General features: G+C 36.0%; 2 protein-coding genes across 2 annotated transcripts in view; one reads left to right on the top strand and one right to left on the bottom strand.

The window, feature by feature from the left end:
• Nucleotides 1–16,746, top strand: part of CTNNA3 (catenin alpha 3) — a 1,597,197-nt gene that overhangs the window by 637,300 nt on the left and 943,151 nt on the right. The gene's annotated exons all lie outside the window — the stretch shown is intronic.
• LRRTM3 (leucine rich repeat transmembrane neuronal 3) overlaps nucleotides 1–16,746 on the bottom strand; it is a 177,649-nt gene that overhangs the window by 151,745 nt on the left and 9,158 nt on the right. The window lies entirely within an intron of this gene.

The raw sequence follows: 16,746 nt of genomic DNA, 5'->3' as shown, positions 1-16,746 counted from the left end.
GTTAAAAAAACAGAATAGAAACAAAAAGTAGCAGTTGAATTTGCCATGTGAATGTCTACCTGGGCTGTGATAGTTTCTCAGGAAATCAGTTAACATCTTTTAGGTCTGCTAACACATGGTAAATTTATATGGAATGTATAGTAAACTCTTTGTGAAGGAACACTTCTGTTCCCATTCAACAGGTAAAAGGCCTTTGAGGAAACAGATTCAGAGAAGTTAACTTACTAGGCCAAGATAACATAGTGGTAAGTACTGATAGTATGCACATTAGGATAGCAATCCAAATTTGTCCTTCTGTTTACAATTGGATACAAGTTTAACTGGAGCCAAGTTTATGTATTTATGTTCACCCATTGACCATACATTTTGCACCAAGGGGTAAGCATTAACACTGTAATCTATATGAATGATACCTTGTAGGATTGTGCAGTGCACAACCTGCTCTCCTGTATGTGGTGGTCTTGCCTTTCACTAAATGTTGTCACTTTTTTAGCTGTTTCTATGTTATCTTTTCCCCTCTTCAGTCACTGAGGAGACCTACAAAAAGAACCCATGATGCAGCAACCTTGATTTTAATATTAGTTTAAATAGACATAAGGCAAATTTAGGATAAAATGCAAATAATTGTTTACGAAATAATTCATATTTGTCTAGCTGCCAAAGAATGTGTGGTTATGCCTGATTCATAAAATCCAGTACTGAAATATACTAAGAAAAATCCATATTTTTCAAGTTTAATGCTGGAAATACTTTATTTTTTTATTTTTTATTTTTTTGGCCATGCTGTGTGGCTTGTGGGATCTTAGTTCCCCAACCATGGATTGAACCCAGGCCCTCAGCAGTGAGAGTGCAGGGTCCTAACCACTGGACTGTCAGGGAATTCCTTGGAAATTTTTTATTTTAAATAAAAGCTTTATGTTTCGGTGAAGCTTGAATTATTGAATATCAGATGATTCCATTCTATTGTTGACCACCATTTTAAGTTAGGAATTGTAATGTATATATGCAGAGAGGAAATAAAGCTAATACTTAATGAGCACTTACTGTGTGCCAATTTTGTTATAATCATTTATATCTGTAAACTTCTGTAAACTTCTTAACAACTTTCTGAGATGAGCTCTAGTATTATTTTGATTTTATAGCAGAGGAAATGGAGGCTCAGAGTTGTTGTTTATCCAAGGTCACACAGCTCTTCTGGCTGAGATTTGGACCCATGGATCTGTCTCTGGACCCTGTGCTCCTGATAACTATATTAATCAAAGGCTACAAACACCTTTGGCTAACTTAAAAAAAAAAAAACTTACATGGACTAATATTATCTTAGGAAGACATGCTACCAGTCATAAAACATGCCAGAAATACAATTTAGATGATAGCTATTTGAAGATTCAAAGATGGAATTAAGTAGGAAACAGATGAAACTCTCTGAGTAGTATTTTTAATTTATTATTTTTATGAGGTAATGTGTCTTTGATGCTTAAATCTGTCATTAAAACAATCTGATTCATAACTAACTATGGTGTTTCAGTAAGACTTTTAAGAAAAGAGTCATTCTGGAAAAAACAGGATGTATGACTTACTCTTGGGAAAGTATAGAAAAAAATACAATGCAATCATCACATTTGATCAAAATATGTAAAATCTTAAAATAAACCTCCTTGACTCATGTATTTGTTTCAGCTCTCTCATTTCAGAAGATTGGCAGTGAGCCTTTAGTAGGGAAGATTTTGTTTTTAATAATGTGGATTGTTGACAGGAGCACATTCAAAAACAATTAGTGATTTCCCTCTTCAAGACAATTACTCCCTGTGATATTGGAAGTGATATCCTGGATTGATCTGTGTGTTGCTCACAGAAAAGTTAGATCTTGAGAGAACTAGATTATTAGTGTCTCAGGGAAATGTACTGGGTCAAGTCTGTATTTAGGCTAACTGAGGATAGACATGAATAAGAATTTCCTTTAACTTTTGCTGATTGGTTTCTTTCTATACTTGGAGTTGTCTCTCTCTTTTCTTTTTCTTTTTTTTTTTTGCATTTAAAATTAAGTTTTTAATTGAAGTACAGTTGATGTACACTATTATATAAGATACAGGTATACAGTATGATGATTCACAATTTTTAAAGGTTATACTTCACTTATAGTTATTATAAAATATTGGCTATATTCCCCATGTTGTACAATATATCCTTATAGCTTATTTTATACATAATAGTTTGTACCTCTTAAATCTCTACCCCTACAGTGCCCTTTCCCCCTTCCCTCTCCCCACTAGACACTACTAATTTGTTCTCTATATCTGTGAGTCTGCTTCTTTCTTGTTATATTCAGTAGTTTGTTGTATTTTTTAGATTTCACACGAGTGATATCATACAGTATTTGTCTTTCTCTGTCTAACTGACTTCACTTAGCATAATGCCTTCCAAGTCCATCCATGGTGTGGCAAATGGCAAAATTTCATCCTTTTTATGGCTGAGTAATATTCCATTGTATGTGTGTACCACATCTTCTTTATCATCTGTTGATGGACACTTAAGTTGCTTCCATATCTTGGCAATTGAAAATAATGCTGCTATGAACATTGGGATTCATGTATCTTTTTGAATTAGTGTTTTTGTTTCTTTCAGATGTATACCCAGGGGTGGAATTGCTGGGTCATATGATAGTTCTATTTTTAGTTTTTATAGAAGCCTCCATACTGTTTTCCACAGTGTCTGCACCAATTTACATTCCCATGAACAGAGTAAAGGGGAATCCTTGTATATTGTTGGTGAAGTTGCTTCTTAATGGGCTCTGTTCTCTCTAGTGGATGGTAAGGAAGTTAACTGGGAATTACAGTAATGATTCCAGGCTTTTGAAAACTACTTGAAGTTCTTCTGTAGAGGCATTTCAAAGGATACTCTGCATTCTGAATGTCTGTCTTGCTCTTTTGCTGGCTATTGGCTCTAAGTTAGCTAACTGGAAAAGAACTTGTTTTTGTATCAGGCTTCCCAGAAAATTGTTGAAATTATACAATCGGTTATAATCTGGGACAATTTAAAAAATATTTAACAACCAGTAGGACATAAGTATTGACTAAGCAGAAGAGTCCCTGGCTGTAAACAGTGGGTACACCCATAGTGATTGCCACTCCAATTACAAATGAAAATGGACTTATGGGAAGGTCCTGAATTCCTCTGACAGTGGCAATGTCAACTTTGAATCAATTGACTTATCCATTCATTATGGCCTATTATTGCATAAGCAGTCAATCACAAGTACACACATACACAGAGTTACTTTTTTTCCGTTACTTATAAAATCTAAATTAGACCACTTCAATTAATCAAGCTAATCTTGTAAAATTTTTCTGCTAATCTCCACACTTGGACCTGCTTTCCTGCATTTTTTCCCCATCCATTCTTTTTTTATTCATCCCTTTTTCAAAACACTTCAGGAAAGCCTGCATACTTTTCCTGTGTTTATACTATATAATCTTATATTATCTTAACATACTGGTAAATTCACCTTGTAGTATATCATTACAATTATTAAAATATCATTGTTTTCACATCATTTCATATGAATACATCTTCTCCATTTGATTTTATGCTTATGTTTTGGTATCTTCCTTCAGTACCTATCATAAGTCTTTATAAGAAGCCATTTAATAAATGTTTATTAATTGATTGCTAGTGAGTGAATAACTATTGACTGAGATCACTCGTATCACAGAGCAGAATATCACTTTTCTATGACTTTAAATGGTCGTATTATACATCAGTTGTTTAACTTTGGTATCACCAGCATCTAGCCTGGCTTAGAATGCATTTTTGATTTGATGCATACATAAATCTCTTATGATCTGTGTATAAACTGACCATTTTAAAACAGAGAACAGTAATTAGACAGTTCATATCTCAGTCAAAGGAAACTCAGATTTCATGAAGGTGTCCTTTCAGAATCAGAGAGCTGAGCTCAACCACAACCAAGAGGAATACCTGTTTCAGTTTATTTCCTTGCCATGAGCTTCCGACGGTTCATAACAGTTTTCTGTTTTAGCTACAGGAGCAGCTGAATGCCTTAGCCAGGAGAGGAATGTTCAATGTACGGAACTCCCCATACTGGAAAAAAAATTCCTTTTGTATTGGTGCTATGTCATGGTTGTCTTCCATTAAGTAACCCTTACAAAAACAAACAAAACAAGCAAAATAATCTAAAACAAATCACAACAAAGCAGATTAGAGGCTGCAGGGTAGAGTAGAAGAAAGGAAGAAATCATGGATTTGGTTTCAAGGCCTTTGACTGCCAAAGCTTTACTCGGTCATCCTGGACAAGTATTAACCTCTCTGGGCCTTGCTGTCATCAAATGGAAAACAAAAGGGTATACCCTGAATCATCTTCAAGACCCCTTGTAGTCTAAAAAAAAGATTTACTTTGTGGATGCTACAGATGTGTTGCTTATGTCTTTTCTCTCTGAAGACTTGATTGTACCTCCTCATGAGCTGTTGAAATGGGGTATGTCTTAGCTTGAGTATAAAAGTGGCATCTGTCCCTTTTCAAACCTTCAGAACTCTTGTGTGCATCTGGGAAGCTTTGTCCCCTGCATAGTTTCAATTACAATGAGTATTCTTTTCATTTTGAATCTTAGCAAAGACTTCTGCCGCTGTATGACCGTGTGACAGCTGCTGTGCCCCCCTCCAGTGGCAGCTGAAATGATTTCTGCACCTATCTTGTGCTTAAAAATATTGGGGGGAGGAAATAGCCTCAACATGCTGGAAGATATTGACTCGTTTCCCACATTACGCTTAGCTGCTGTAAGTCACTGATTTGGGATGAGAAGCAAGCCAGCCAATTCGTTAAGGGCACTGACTGCTTCCCTGATGTATGTTCTGTTTGTCTAAATGGCCCTGGGATGGGTCCAGGTGCACTGTCATTTGAGGCTGGGCTTGGAGATGGGACCTCTGAAAAATGTAAACAGCTTAGTCAGACCAGGTGAGATGAGCCCATCTCTTAATCCCTCTCCCACCACTCCTCTAGATTGCTTTCAAGTTTAGTGTTACATGTTTCCCATGATAAGCTACATATTCTAAATAAAGCTTCAAGTAATCCAATTTTCTTTTTAGGAAAAAAAAACATATTTAAGGATTAGTAAAAATGAATAAAAGGCAATAAAATAGAATAGTTAAGAACTTGGATTCAGGAATAAGAAAGACTTGAGTTTAAATTCCATTTCCTGTCCTTAGAAGTAGTAGTTTCCAATAACACTAGAAGCACTAGTAGAAACAAAACAGAAACTGATTTTGAGCTTATGACTTTAAGTTTCTATGTTTCAGTTTCCCTATCTTGGAATATGAGTAAACAATGCTTATCTCACGGGGTTGCTGTAGGAATTAAATATGTAAGGGAAGCATTTAGCATAGTGCCTCATAGTAAGCCTTTCAAAAGAGGTAGTTTTGTGTTTTTGTACTTTTTTTTGAAAGAAAATATTATGGAAAAAGCTGACAGTGTCTTGTGGTAAATACTATGCAGTAGAGCAAAATGACTTGTATAGAAATAAGCATCCCATCTATTCAGAGGGAAGTTAGCATTCAGAGAGTTTATTGTTCAGGGACTATAAGTACCCAGATAGACAAATCAGGATTCAAATTCTAGCTCTTTGTGATTACACTTCAATTTCTTTACTGTAAGATGGGTTAATAGCCAACTTACTGCACCATGCAAAATCTCTGAAAGCTCCTTCCATGCCCATCATTCAGAGCCCTCCCAGGTTGCAGCTCAATATATGTTTTGTATGTGGCAATTAAGCTGCTTAGAATTCAAGAATGATTTTATAATTTATAGGATGACACTTTTATATTTCTAATGCTTCTTTTGCTATGTAGGGTCATTCACATAACTGTAAATGGTAAACATTTGTTGAAAATATATGAAATATATGAAGTGTAATGTTTTATGGTATGAACTGTATCCCAAACCTCTTATGAATATTTTTGCAAGGGTAAGGGAATAAGAATCTATTGTTTAACATACTAGAGTTTCAGCACGACTCCCACAAGTGTGACATTCATTTATTCACACATTAGTTCACTAAAGACATTTATTAAGCATATACTATATCTTAAATCCTGCCTTAAGCATGTTTGGAATACAAAAACAAACAAACAAAAAACCCACGTAAGACATGTTTCCTCCCTGTTAAATTTCCCTGTAAGGAAGATAATATATCTTAGACATAACAAAATATAACACAAGTTAGAAAATAATAATGGCTATAGAAGTAAATAATTGTAATAGCAATAATAATAATGTACAATTGAAGTTGAGGGAGAAAGAAAAATACCTCCAGCTATAATAATCAGAAAATATTGATAGTTCATGAAAGAGTTGATTTTGGTCATAAAATGTAAGATGAATTTGGCAAAAAAGGAATGTTCCAAGGAGAAGAAAAATGTAAACAAATTAGTGGTGGGCTTTGAGGGAGATGCTCAAAGAATGGTAAGTTGTGGTTTTATTGGAGCACAGTGGTACAAGGGTAATTGCACGAGACAAGCTGCAAGAGTAGGTTGAGCCCAGATTGAGACCAGTCCTGGGGAGGTGTTAGAAGTTTCTGAGCTGTGATGTGACAAGTTCACTATGCAATGTCTGGTTTGGGGGCCTGGATTCTGAACCACTCAGAAATCTAGTAAAATGCTTTTCCATTTCATAGTTTCAGTATCCATTCCTCTCTGCACACATTGTTAGAATCACACAGTATTTGAGAGAGATCTTTTTACGTGCATGTTGGGCATGCAGGCCTTGTCAAATTGGAGGCTGCCAGGGTCCAGCAAGCCTGCTGGATGTTCATTTTTGTACATTATGAGCATTTGAAATATACACAGTGGTACTCCAGTCATGTTTAATTCTATAGTCACTGCTGAACAACAGCAACAAAAAATTTAACCTAATACGTCCTAATTTTTATATTGGATTTAGTAATTTTTAAAGGGAATGTTTACCATGGTATCTTCAGGAATGATAGTTTCTAAACAAATTTATTTTGAATTTGGCAAACTATACTGGAATAAATAAAAATTACTTAAATATGACTATTCTGTTACATTACTGAGTGGTACCATTGAAAACCTTAGAAATATCATCAATATATATTATAATTTTTGCTAATCTCACACAATCTCTGATAATAAATTTGTATTTTTTGCAAGGCAATATGCTTTTTTTCTAGAGTGTCAAAATCAAATAGCTTTAACAGAAAAGAAAAAAAAGCCACAATTTTAATTTATCTGAACTGGAATTATTTCTTTGATCTAAAAATTAATACAGGAATTAAGAGATCCACATTTGACATCTTTTCCTCCCCATTTCACAGAAAACATTTCACTGGGATATGTCCTAGATCATTTTGTGGTATGATTTATAGATTATCACTTAGTTTCTGGGAATTGTTGTACTTAAACAGTGGGATCCTAGCAATGAAGGGAGTAAGTAACAGATTGTTGTTTAATATTTTCAATATTATCAGTTTGGGTGATTGCTTCTGTGGATTACTAGTCAAGGGTAGAACACCCCCCCTCATTGTGGTATTATTCCTGTAGATATAAATATTAGAAAGAAAATGAGCTGTGCTGTATCTTATGGTTAAGCTCCATAAATCAATGACTCAAATAAATAATGCATTAATCAAATCTTCCCAAGTAGAACTCTGAGAGCCTTGAAAATAAGAATGGACTAGGAGTTGCAAAATATCACATATAGTAACAGTTCCACTCTCTTGAAAACTCAGCTCTGTGTTTTCTCACAAGTACATTTATCTTTTATTCTGTTCTTGATCTACATTTTTCCTAGACATTCTCTCATTCCTGTCCACTTCACTTGATGGAAAATACCTTCAGTCAATGCATTCAGTAAAGCTTTATAGAAACCTATGTTGCGTAAGGCACGATACCATCCAGTGCCTCAGAAATAAGCTCCTGCATTCTTTCTGATCACAGCCACCCAATGGGGTGTAACTTAGAAATTGCTGGAAGAGCCCTCTGCCTAAAATATACATCCCTCAGTTGTCCAGCTTGGTCTAATGTCAGGGACTGAAAAATTTTTCTTAAGGGATAGCGTATTTCATCAAATTAATCTATATTCTCCCTAAATTCATCAGGGTTTTTAAAAAATTAAAGACATTTAAAAAGAGAACATAAGAAAAAGATGAAATCAAGGGTGAGGAAGGTAGACCAAAAAGACGAGTTATAAATTTCTTAACATTTGTTAGAAGTGTTTGTCTCTTATTTTTTGGTATTTTTAGCAGGAGAGAGGTGGGGGAAGTGCAGGGGATGGCATTGGCAAGATCAGTTGCATGAATAGCTATGCATTTTAAAATAAAGTTAATTAGAAGAAGTAGAAGTAGTCTCCCTTCCCCCACGGACTCTCATAAAGAGAACACTGTGTGATGTAGTGAAATAATAGTTTCAGTAATGCTCTAATAGTAAAAACAGGATCAGATGTCACCAATCTGTTTCTTAGAGTCCTTCAGTGTAAAGGAACCTTATAGCACAAGTCAATAACTGCAGCTCTACCAGAGACCCCATTAGAGAGTAATCGGAGAGAAACTGGGCTTCTGTGTCACAGCACTGTCCTGGGGCCATACCTTAGAGAGCTAAGGATTTAGGCATTAACACCTTGGTGTGAAGTAGTTTACCCAATTGTTTTTTTATACAGCCGCTAGAGTAGGGCAGGCTTTCTAGGAGCTGAAGGACAGGGACAGAGGGCTTTGCTGGTAAGGATAGCTGAGTAGGGGATTCAGGGCTGAAAACAAGGGCTACTGAAAAAAATGGTTACCTCAGTGTGCTCCTTAGACCTGGTTCTCTCCATGACCAGATTTTTAAAGTGCAAAATAATTTGAGATTGCATTATATTTACTGATGCAAAAAGAAAAAAAGAAAAGAGACAGGAGGACATTATTCACTAGCAATTCTTGAGTCTCCCATGAAGTTCATCAAGGACTTCCCAGTACAGGGATCCTTGGCCATTCTTTGAATAAAAGGGTTAAATCTGTGTGTGTACGGGTGAGGGAGGGGTGGAGGGACCACAATTAGAAATCTGTAGATTTACAATGACACTTCACAATATGGATGAATCTCATAAAAGATAATGTCACCAGAAAGAAGCAAGACTCAAAAGAGAGTACATTCTTTATGATTCCATTTATATAAAGTACCAAGCCCGATGAAGCTATCCTAATGCTGTTAGAGTTAACAGTAGTTGTTACCCTTGGAAATAGGGCTAGTGATTGGAGGAAACAGAGGGGCCTTTTGGAGTTCTGGGAATCTTCTATTTCTTGATCTGGTTGTAGAGAACACAGGATTGCCCAGTATCCATTTGACTTGGATAACCTTGATAATACGTGCACTTTTCTCTGTGTATATTGTATGTCAACCATAATCTTTGTTTAAGCTATAGAAATGTCTCCCACATAGTAGAATATTGCCAAACTAGTTATGCCTCTGCCATCCTTTCTCAAATTCCCAGCATGCAGGAGAGAAATTAGTCACTATTTCCAAAGAGCAAGGTAGTTATCATTGGATTTTCAACTCCTTCCCTTGTTCACTTTCTTTCAGATTTACCCAACAGTTTTTTTTGCCCCTCCGCTGCTGTATTGAGGTACAAAACTGCATTTAAATAGCATGTTTAACAGTTGATGCCATTGTCATCAAATAACACCTTATTACACAAAATACCTTGTCATGGGGATTTTTCAGTTCTATGCTTAGTGCTAACTGGAAGCCAATGGCAATACTGAAAAATAAAGGGGTAGGGGATCAGGGTCTAGAAAGGCTTTTTAGGAGTTGTCTGGAAAAAAAAAAAATCAGACTAGGAAAGAACATCTTGAAGGTATGTCATGGAAAGATCCAATATGTTAGAATGGTATAGTCAGTTTTTAATTTCAGACAGTAATTTTTTTCTCATATGTGTTAAAGTATAAGAACAAAAGTCTAATAAGATTTTACACTTAAAAGTCATTAACTAACTGATTAACTAAGAATCCACATAACAGCTGTATGAGGTTTGTGTTAACTATCTACCACTTCACAGATCTTGTGTCATTTTGAAACTCTTACAGCTCTTTTCATCTCTGCTCTTTTCAAAAATCTTTAAAAAGAACTAATTATTATCATGTCTCCAGTGAAGGGCACGTATCAAATTTCTCTCCTGAAAAGAGAAAACTCAATGCTTTATGAACAAGTGACTTTCCAAAACCAGTCAACTAATTAAATGTCTTTCCTGATGAAATGACTCCAAATTTCAAATATCCTTTGCCATCTGTTATGTTTTGTTTGCCTTGAGTAAAGACAAAAATCCACTTGCGTGCCTGCATGTAGTAGGTGCTTAATAAATATCCATTGAAATCTTTTATTGTAACTTTTGGATAAACTGCTTTGAATAATTCAACCATTATTTCACAGACTCAATTGAAATTTTTGAAAACATAAATAATGTGTTCCTTTCTTCCAAACGCCTAAATTATTTCCCACTAGAAATGAATTAGGTGCTAAGTTATATAGACTATTTTATTTGCTCCAATAGTAATAGCATGTTCCCTTTAGTACCGAGTGTTGGGGGGGATGTGATATGTCCATGTTTGGGGTACAAAAATGAAAAAAAAGAGAGACATACAGACAGACGTTAGAGCAGATTTTAAAGAGACATCTGAAAGGTAATGGAGTCAGTTCTTCAAGTAATGTTTATGAAAAGGAAATGATGCTGAATTATTAGAAAAGGACAATACTAAGATCAAAAATTTTTTGTTGTGGTTCTAAGCAAAATTGTTACAGAACAAAACTTAATACAACAATTCCATTAATGGATATTAATAGAGGGTTTTCAGATTTTTGGTAAGCCCTGTTTGAGTTTGATTTAATGACTTATTAATTAAGCTCCAGGAATATTGAATCATTTTCTATAGATTGCAGACTTCTTAATTTATATGGTTAATATGGGAACTTTCACTTTCCCATTCATATCAACTCATTGCATTGTGAAAACACCTCATGAGAGAGATGAGAATAACTTATTACTTGCTGTGCCCACAAACATGTTATCTCAATTTATTCTTGAAATTGCCCTGAGATGTGAAGCACCATTCCCAGTTTACAGATGAGGAAACTGACACGATGCCATGCTGCTAGTCCGATTCAAAGGCTGTAATATCTCTTCCATAGCAGGAAATAAATGTAGTCTTCCATGAACAGATTTAATTTGAATACCTGCAGGCCACATCTGTCTTGAACTGGTTCTGCAGGTATTCATCTGTGCACACTGATGTACTGATTTAATAAAAACTTAGATATAAAAACCTCTTCTTTTTTTTTCGCTCTTTTTTTTTCATTTGTTGGCCCTCTCTTTCACCCATACCCAGCTCACGCGGCTTGAATTCTGGCTGGCACGGTAGTGCAGTCAAGGCTGCAGCTGTTAGCATCCCCTCCTCCCATGCTCATCATGAGTTCTGCAAATGAGCCCTGCAGACTGGTATTGCGTTCTGCAGTTCATGTGACAAACAGCTTTTGTGGCCTTTGATTTTTCATATCACTCATAAATTCTGGCAGCAGACGGGCTGTTTGTCAGATTCACATTCCATACATTTGAAAGTAAAGAGTTGACGATTTCTGCATTGAAAGTGCAGAAATTTATTTGTATAAGATTTATTTATAAATTTTACTTAAAACTACTTTGAGAGGAACCTAGGATATTCTCTTGGTCCTGCCTAACTGCAAATTATTTCTATCCTTGTGCCATAAATCTTGATAATACGTCTTTTAAAATGTGCCTGAGAGATGTATTTCGTGTTTAGAGTGCTGGATTTTAGTGAGTCAAATTGTGCTCGGGCAGTATGTTTGCCTCTTCACGTTCTGTGTGACACTGTAGGAAAATGGAGACTTCAGTCATTCAGCTGCAGGCTCTAAGAAAGCCTGTTGTAACTGTGCATTTTAATTAACCGAATCAGCTGAGGAAATGTTGTCCCTCTACTGTGGTGTAGCTGTCTGCCTTGTAGCGTACATCCCTGGAAAAACAGAGGACTTCTATTTCTTAAACTGCCTTTCCCCCATAGTCTTTAGGAGTGTTGGGCTTTTTCTTTTTTCTTAAATTACAGGTGGAGAAGGTTTAATTAACTCTAAAGTGATTCTCCAGGAAACTCAGTTGCACTTTTTTACAACACTTTGCACTACAGTATAGTTACTGCAGGATGCGTGCTGTGATTGGAGCACACAGAAACATTTGTAAACTTAAATCTGTTTTGTCATATTACCAGAGATGGCATCTGCACTTGGGTACAGTTGAAATACAACTGAAGATCACATAGTTTGGTTTTTTTTTTTAACTAATCAGTGGGCTACTGTGAACCGAGCCAACAAAATGGGAATAATTTAACCATTGATTATTTCTGCACAGCACACTGCTGGATGTTAAAACTGAGTTGAGTATGAGGAGGTAGTTGTGGTTCAAAGAGTTACATGCAAATTTGACCTCTGGAAGTATAATTTGTGAGCCTGGCATTGAAAACTGCTGAATACATCCTGCTGGAAACTTCTTGCCTATGTGATTGGTTATAGGTTAGTTAAGCACTGAGTTCCTTTCATTCAGCTGTTAACCAACACAGAATTTCTTGAATCTATAGTAGATTAGTGCCGGTTTCAGAACAGTGGTATTTCATCGTTTCAAACTATACGCCATGGAGCCCAGGGCCCTCTACCTGAGCTAGACCAAGCAGATTCCAATACTGAAGATTAAAAATAAAACCAGAACTCGACCACTTCTTATGTTTCTTTCTTTTAAATAAGAATGGAAACAAAAAAATTTCTTTTTAAAATTAAAGTAACCACTGGGTATATCTTAAGCAAGAGAGATATAGATTAGAGGTAAAAACTGATGCAGTGTTTATAGTAAAACCCTGAAATGGATAACTAAGAGAGGGACTAAGGAATGCAGTCCTTGGAAGATCATTAAAAATACAATTAAATTAGCTTAGAGTTTCAAATAGAAGGTAAGAAAATGGACTGCAAGGTTCTCAAAAACCCTCATAGCTACAAGTTTTATGACTAAATGAAGGTTTCATTTCAATTCTCGTATTATTACATATGCTCCAAAAATGAATCTGCTCCACTGATGGCAAAGATTACCACAGTCCAGAGTCTGAGTGATACCTCACATTTAAAGGAATACTTGGATGTTCTACAAATCTGCCCTGCCTTTACAAATCACGATTAAAATGTGACTTAAAAATATATTCAGGGGGAGGGGCTTCCCTGGTGGCGCAGTGGTTAAGACTCCGCACTCCCAGTGCAGGGGGCCTGGGTTCGATCCCTGCTCAGGGAATTAGATCCCGCATGCATGCCGCAACTAAAGATCCCATACACTCCAGCTGAGACCCGGTGCAGCCAAATAAATAAATATTAAAATATATATATATATATATATATATATATATTCAGGGGGGATGTAACTGCTATTTCTGAAATTAAACTACAGTTTACAAAATTATAGTTCTTCATTTATAGAACTAAAAAAAGCTATTGAATACAAATAGATTTTTGACTCCCTTTTAAATTAAATTATTAGACTGTGTCATCTTAATTATTGCTTTTCTAAGAGAAAAAAAAAACCCATTAGTATTTTCCTCTTAACCCAGTCAGTAGGTGCATAGTCAAGTATAGTATAGATTGACTTATCAATAAAGTTGGATAGAGGGAAAAATTGAAAGATATTTTAAGTGGTGATGAGAGAGAGAGAGAAAAATTCAGTGAAAAGGAGTAAGAGGATGGACAGAAGGTAGGAAAGGAGAAACCCAGCAAACGGCAGACACTTCAATCCTCTATAATCAATTGTGCCTTCTGCAAAATCAGTGTTCAGGAGGTAAACAAATAATGAGCATTTCTAATTGTCACCTTCTTAGTATTTGATGTTTGAAACCTTCAGTAGAATAGTTACTTTGAAAATGTATATAATCAGAAAGCCAAAGACCTCTGACTTGGTCTCTGTGATAGTATAGGGTAGCCACTTTGGGAAGGGAGGAGAGGCCTTGGAGTGTGTCTAAAGCAGAAGCCTTGTGGCACTAGGCATGGGATGAGAAGATATGAAGCTAAAGAGAAAAGGACCTTTCCCAAGAGGCAGTGAACAAGGAGTAGTCACAGATGTATGGCTTTTACAACAAAAGCTGACTACCCAACCTTTGCTGAAATCAAGATGTATTCATTCTTTGAATGAAATATTCTTTCTTTGTCCCACATTTTTTTTTAGTTCTTAGTAACTTTAACATGCCAGCTAAAATGGTCATACCCTTGGTAACTGTCAAAGAAAAATTGTTGTTAGATTATTCACAACATAGAAGCAACTTAAATCTGAACGTGATTCTTAAAAACCGTATTTTGTAAGAATAATTTTTGAAACCAGTTTACTGATAAATGAGAAAACTTTATATGTGAGAAAGTACATATAAAATAAAAACAAAAAAATGTACATGCAGACTATATAAATAAAAGGTTGACAGTAGGGCTTCCCTGGTGGCGCAGTGGTTGAGAGTCTGCCTGCCGATGCAAGGGACGCAGGTTCGTGCCCCGGTCCGGGAAGATCCCACATGCCGCGGAGCGGCTGGGCCCGTGAACCATGGCCGCTGAGCCTGCGCGTCCGGAGCCTGTGCTCCGCAACGGGAGAGGCCAAGCAGTGAGAGGCCCACGTACCGCAAAAAAAAAAAAAAAAAAAAAAAAAAAAGGTTGACAATAACCTTATAATAATTAACAGAAAATCAGTTCAACAGACATCTACTATGAATAAAACTCTATAACCAATCACCACTGGATGGAAGAAGAGATGGTCCCTTTCCTCAAAAAGGGTATGAAAACACATTAATAACTCTCACATAAGGCAGCCTGTGATATTGTCTCCAGTAGACATACAAAATATCATGGAAAACAGGGAAGGGCAAGCAAGATTAAGAAGACTTCTAGAATGAGTAGAATTTGAGTTGGATCTGTTATAAGAAGACTCAGAGATTGACAGGAGAACTTGGGAGAGGAAACCATTTCTCACAAAGGAAATAGCTTAAGCAAAAGCACAGAGGTAGGAAAGCACTTCAGTGTTAGAGCATGGGGAATAATGTGGAAATAAAGGTAGGGATGTAGTTGGGCTTTGATGGGAGGTTTAGGATTTTGGTCTTATGTACCACATTACTCTTCAGTATTAATCATGTGCCCAGTTGCCCCTGAGCTTATGGCAGTTAAGATTCTATTTCTTGAAAGTCTGCCAGATGTCTGTTTGTTATTTCATGTAAAAATAGATAGTGGAATACAGCTATTAAAGCATTCTGTTATACTGAAATTTTCAGCAATTAGCGCTAATAAAGGAGAAGGTTACGATTATGTACCAAGCTTTATACTAAGGGATTTTATCTGTCATCTTATTTAATCATCTAGGAACTTTATGAGTATTAAATTAAATAATATATGCAATGTGCCAAAACAAAGTACATAAAAATATTCAAGAAATGCTGATTCTTTGCCCTGTTGTGACAATCCTGTGATGATTATATTATTTTACACATTTTTATTTTTAAGATGAAGAAGCTAACACTCACGATTTTGCAGTTATTAAATCCCAGAACCAGAATTCAAACTGGTTCATCCTGGTTCCATAGCCCACATTTTTTATTATATACAATATTGTCTCTCCGTGGAGAAAAACTAAGGAGAAAGCCTGTGTATAATGGTAATTCACTGAAGAGATTTCTCAAACTATAGTTTACTGAATGAAACATGGATTATTTGTCCTGCCTTGGTTCCTTTGGGAAGGCCCAACTTCATGTTTGAGAAAAATATAGAGGTTTCTATGTAGGATAATTTCAGAGGTGCTTGCAAAGCACTTTTGCCCTCGAAGCATAACCCCTGCTCTCAGTATATGACTTTCTCACCTTTAGCAAAAGGTTTTTATCCCCATTTAGGTGTAAGTGTCCTTGGAATCGGTAATGATGCTAGTTGAGATCTGGGGATACATATTGGGTAAGGAGTAAGGAACCAAGAGAGCCCTAGATAGCACTGGATGGAGGAATTTCAGTATGGATAATCCTAAGTGGAGAAAAGGCATGGGAATGGAGGCAGGGAAGACAGAAGGCACACATCCCAGACCTGACTAGATTGCACCCTAGAGACAAACCCAGTCCGTTTGTTTGATCAATCCAATCACAAAACTGATGAATTACCCTGTGACTTTCTGACAGGATCAAAATTTGAGTGGGGAGTCTAGAAAAGCAGGCAAAATGATACAACAAAAGCATTGGGAAAAGATCTGCAGGCAGAAAACAAAACAAAACAACTAAAAAACAAACAAAAGAAACCTCTGTGTTAGAAGTGGGAAAATGTAAGAAACGTGAAGCTTAAATTCGAGAATATGATGGGAAACCTGGAGGGTAAAACAGATGTCAGGAAAGTGAAATACAGGATGTTCATTATTTAGTATTATTTTTAAGATTAAGAAATAAATAACATGATCTTTAGACTCTATTTTTTTTTGTCTATCTTGACCTTTTCTTTTTAATTTATAGCTAGCTTAATGGTTTTGCATTTCAGTGTAAACTAAGACCCCGCACATCTCTGTGTGTTCAACCATAAAAACAACCAAAGTGAAGCCCATAAAAATATGTAGATTTTTACATTTTACTACTCAGTCCTCCTTGTAAAAGTCCATAGGGCTAAGTGCATGTTGCCTTTTAACGACATAAAATAGGCTGGAGT

Source organism: Phocoena sinus, chromosome 16 (genome assembly GCF_008692025.1).
Source record: "Phocoena sinus isolate mPhoSin1 chromosome 16, mPhoSin1.pri, whole genome shotgun sequence".
In the NCBI taxonomy this organism is placed as follows: domain Eukaryota; kingdom Metazoa; phylum Chordata; class Mammalia; order Artiodactyla; family Phocoenidae; genus Phocoena; species Phocoena sinus.
The sequence above is the reverse complement of the archived record's forward strand: the minus strand, read 5'-3'. Positions and strand labels throughout refer to the sequence as shown.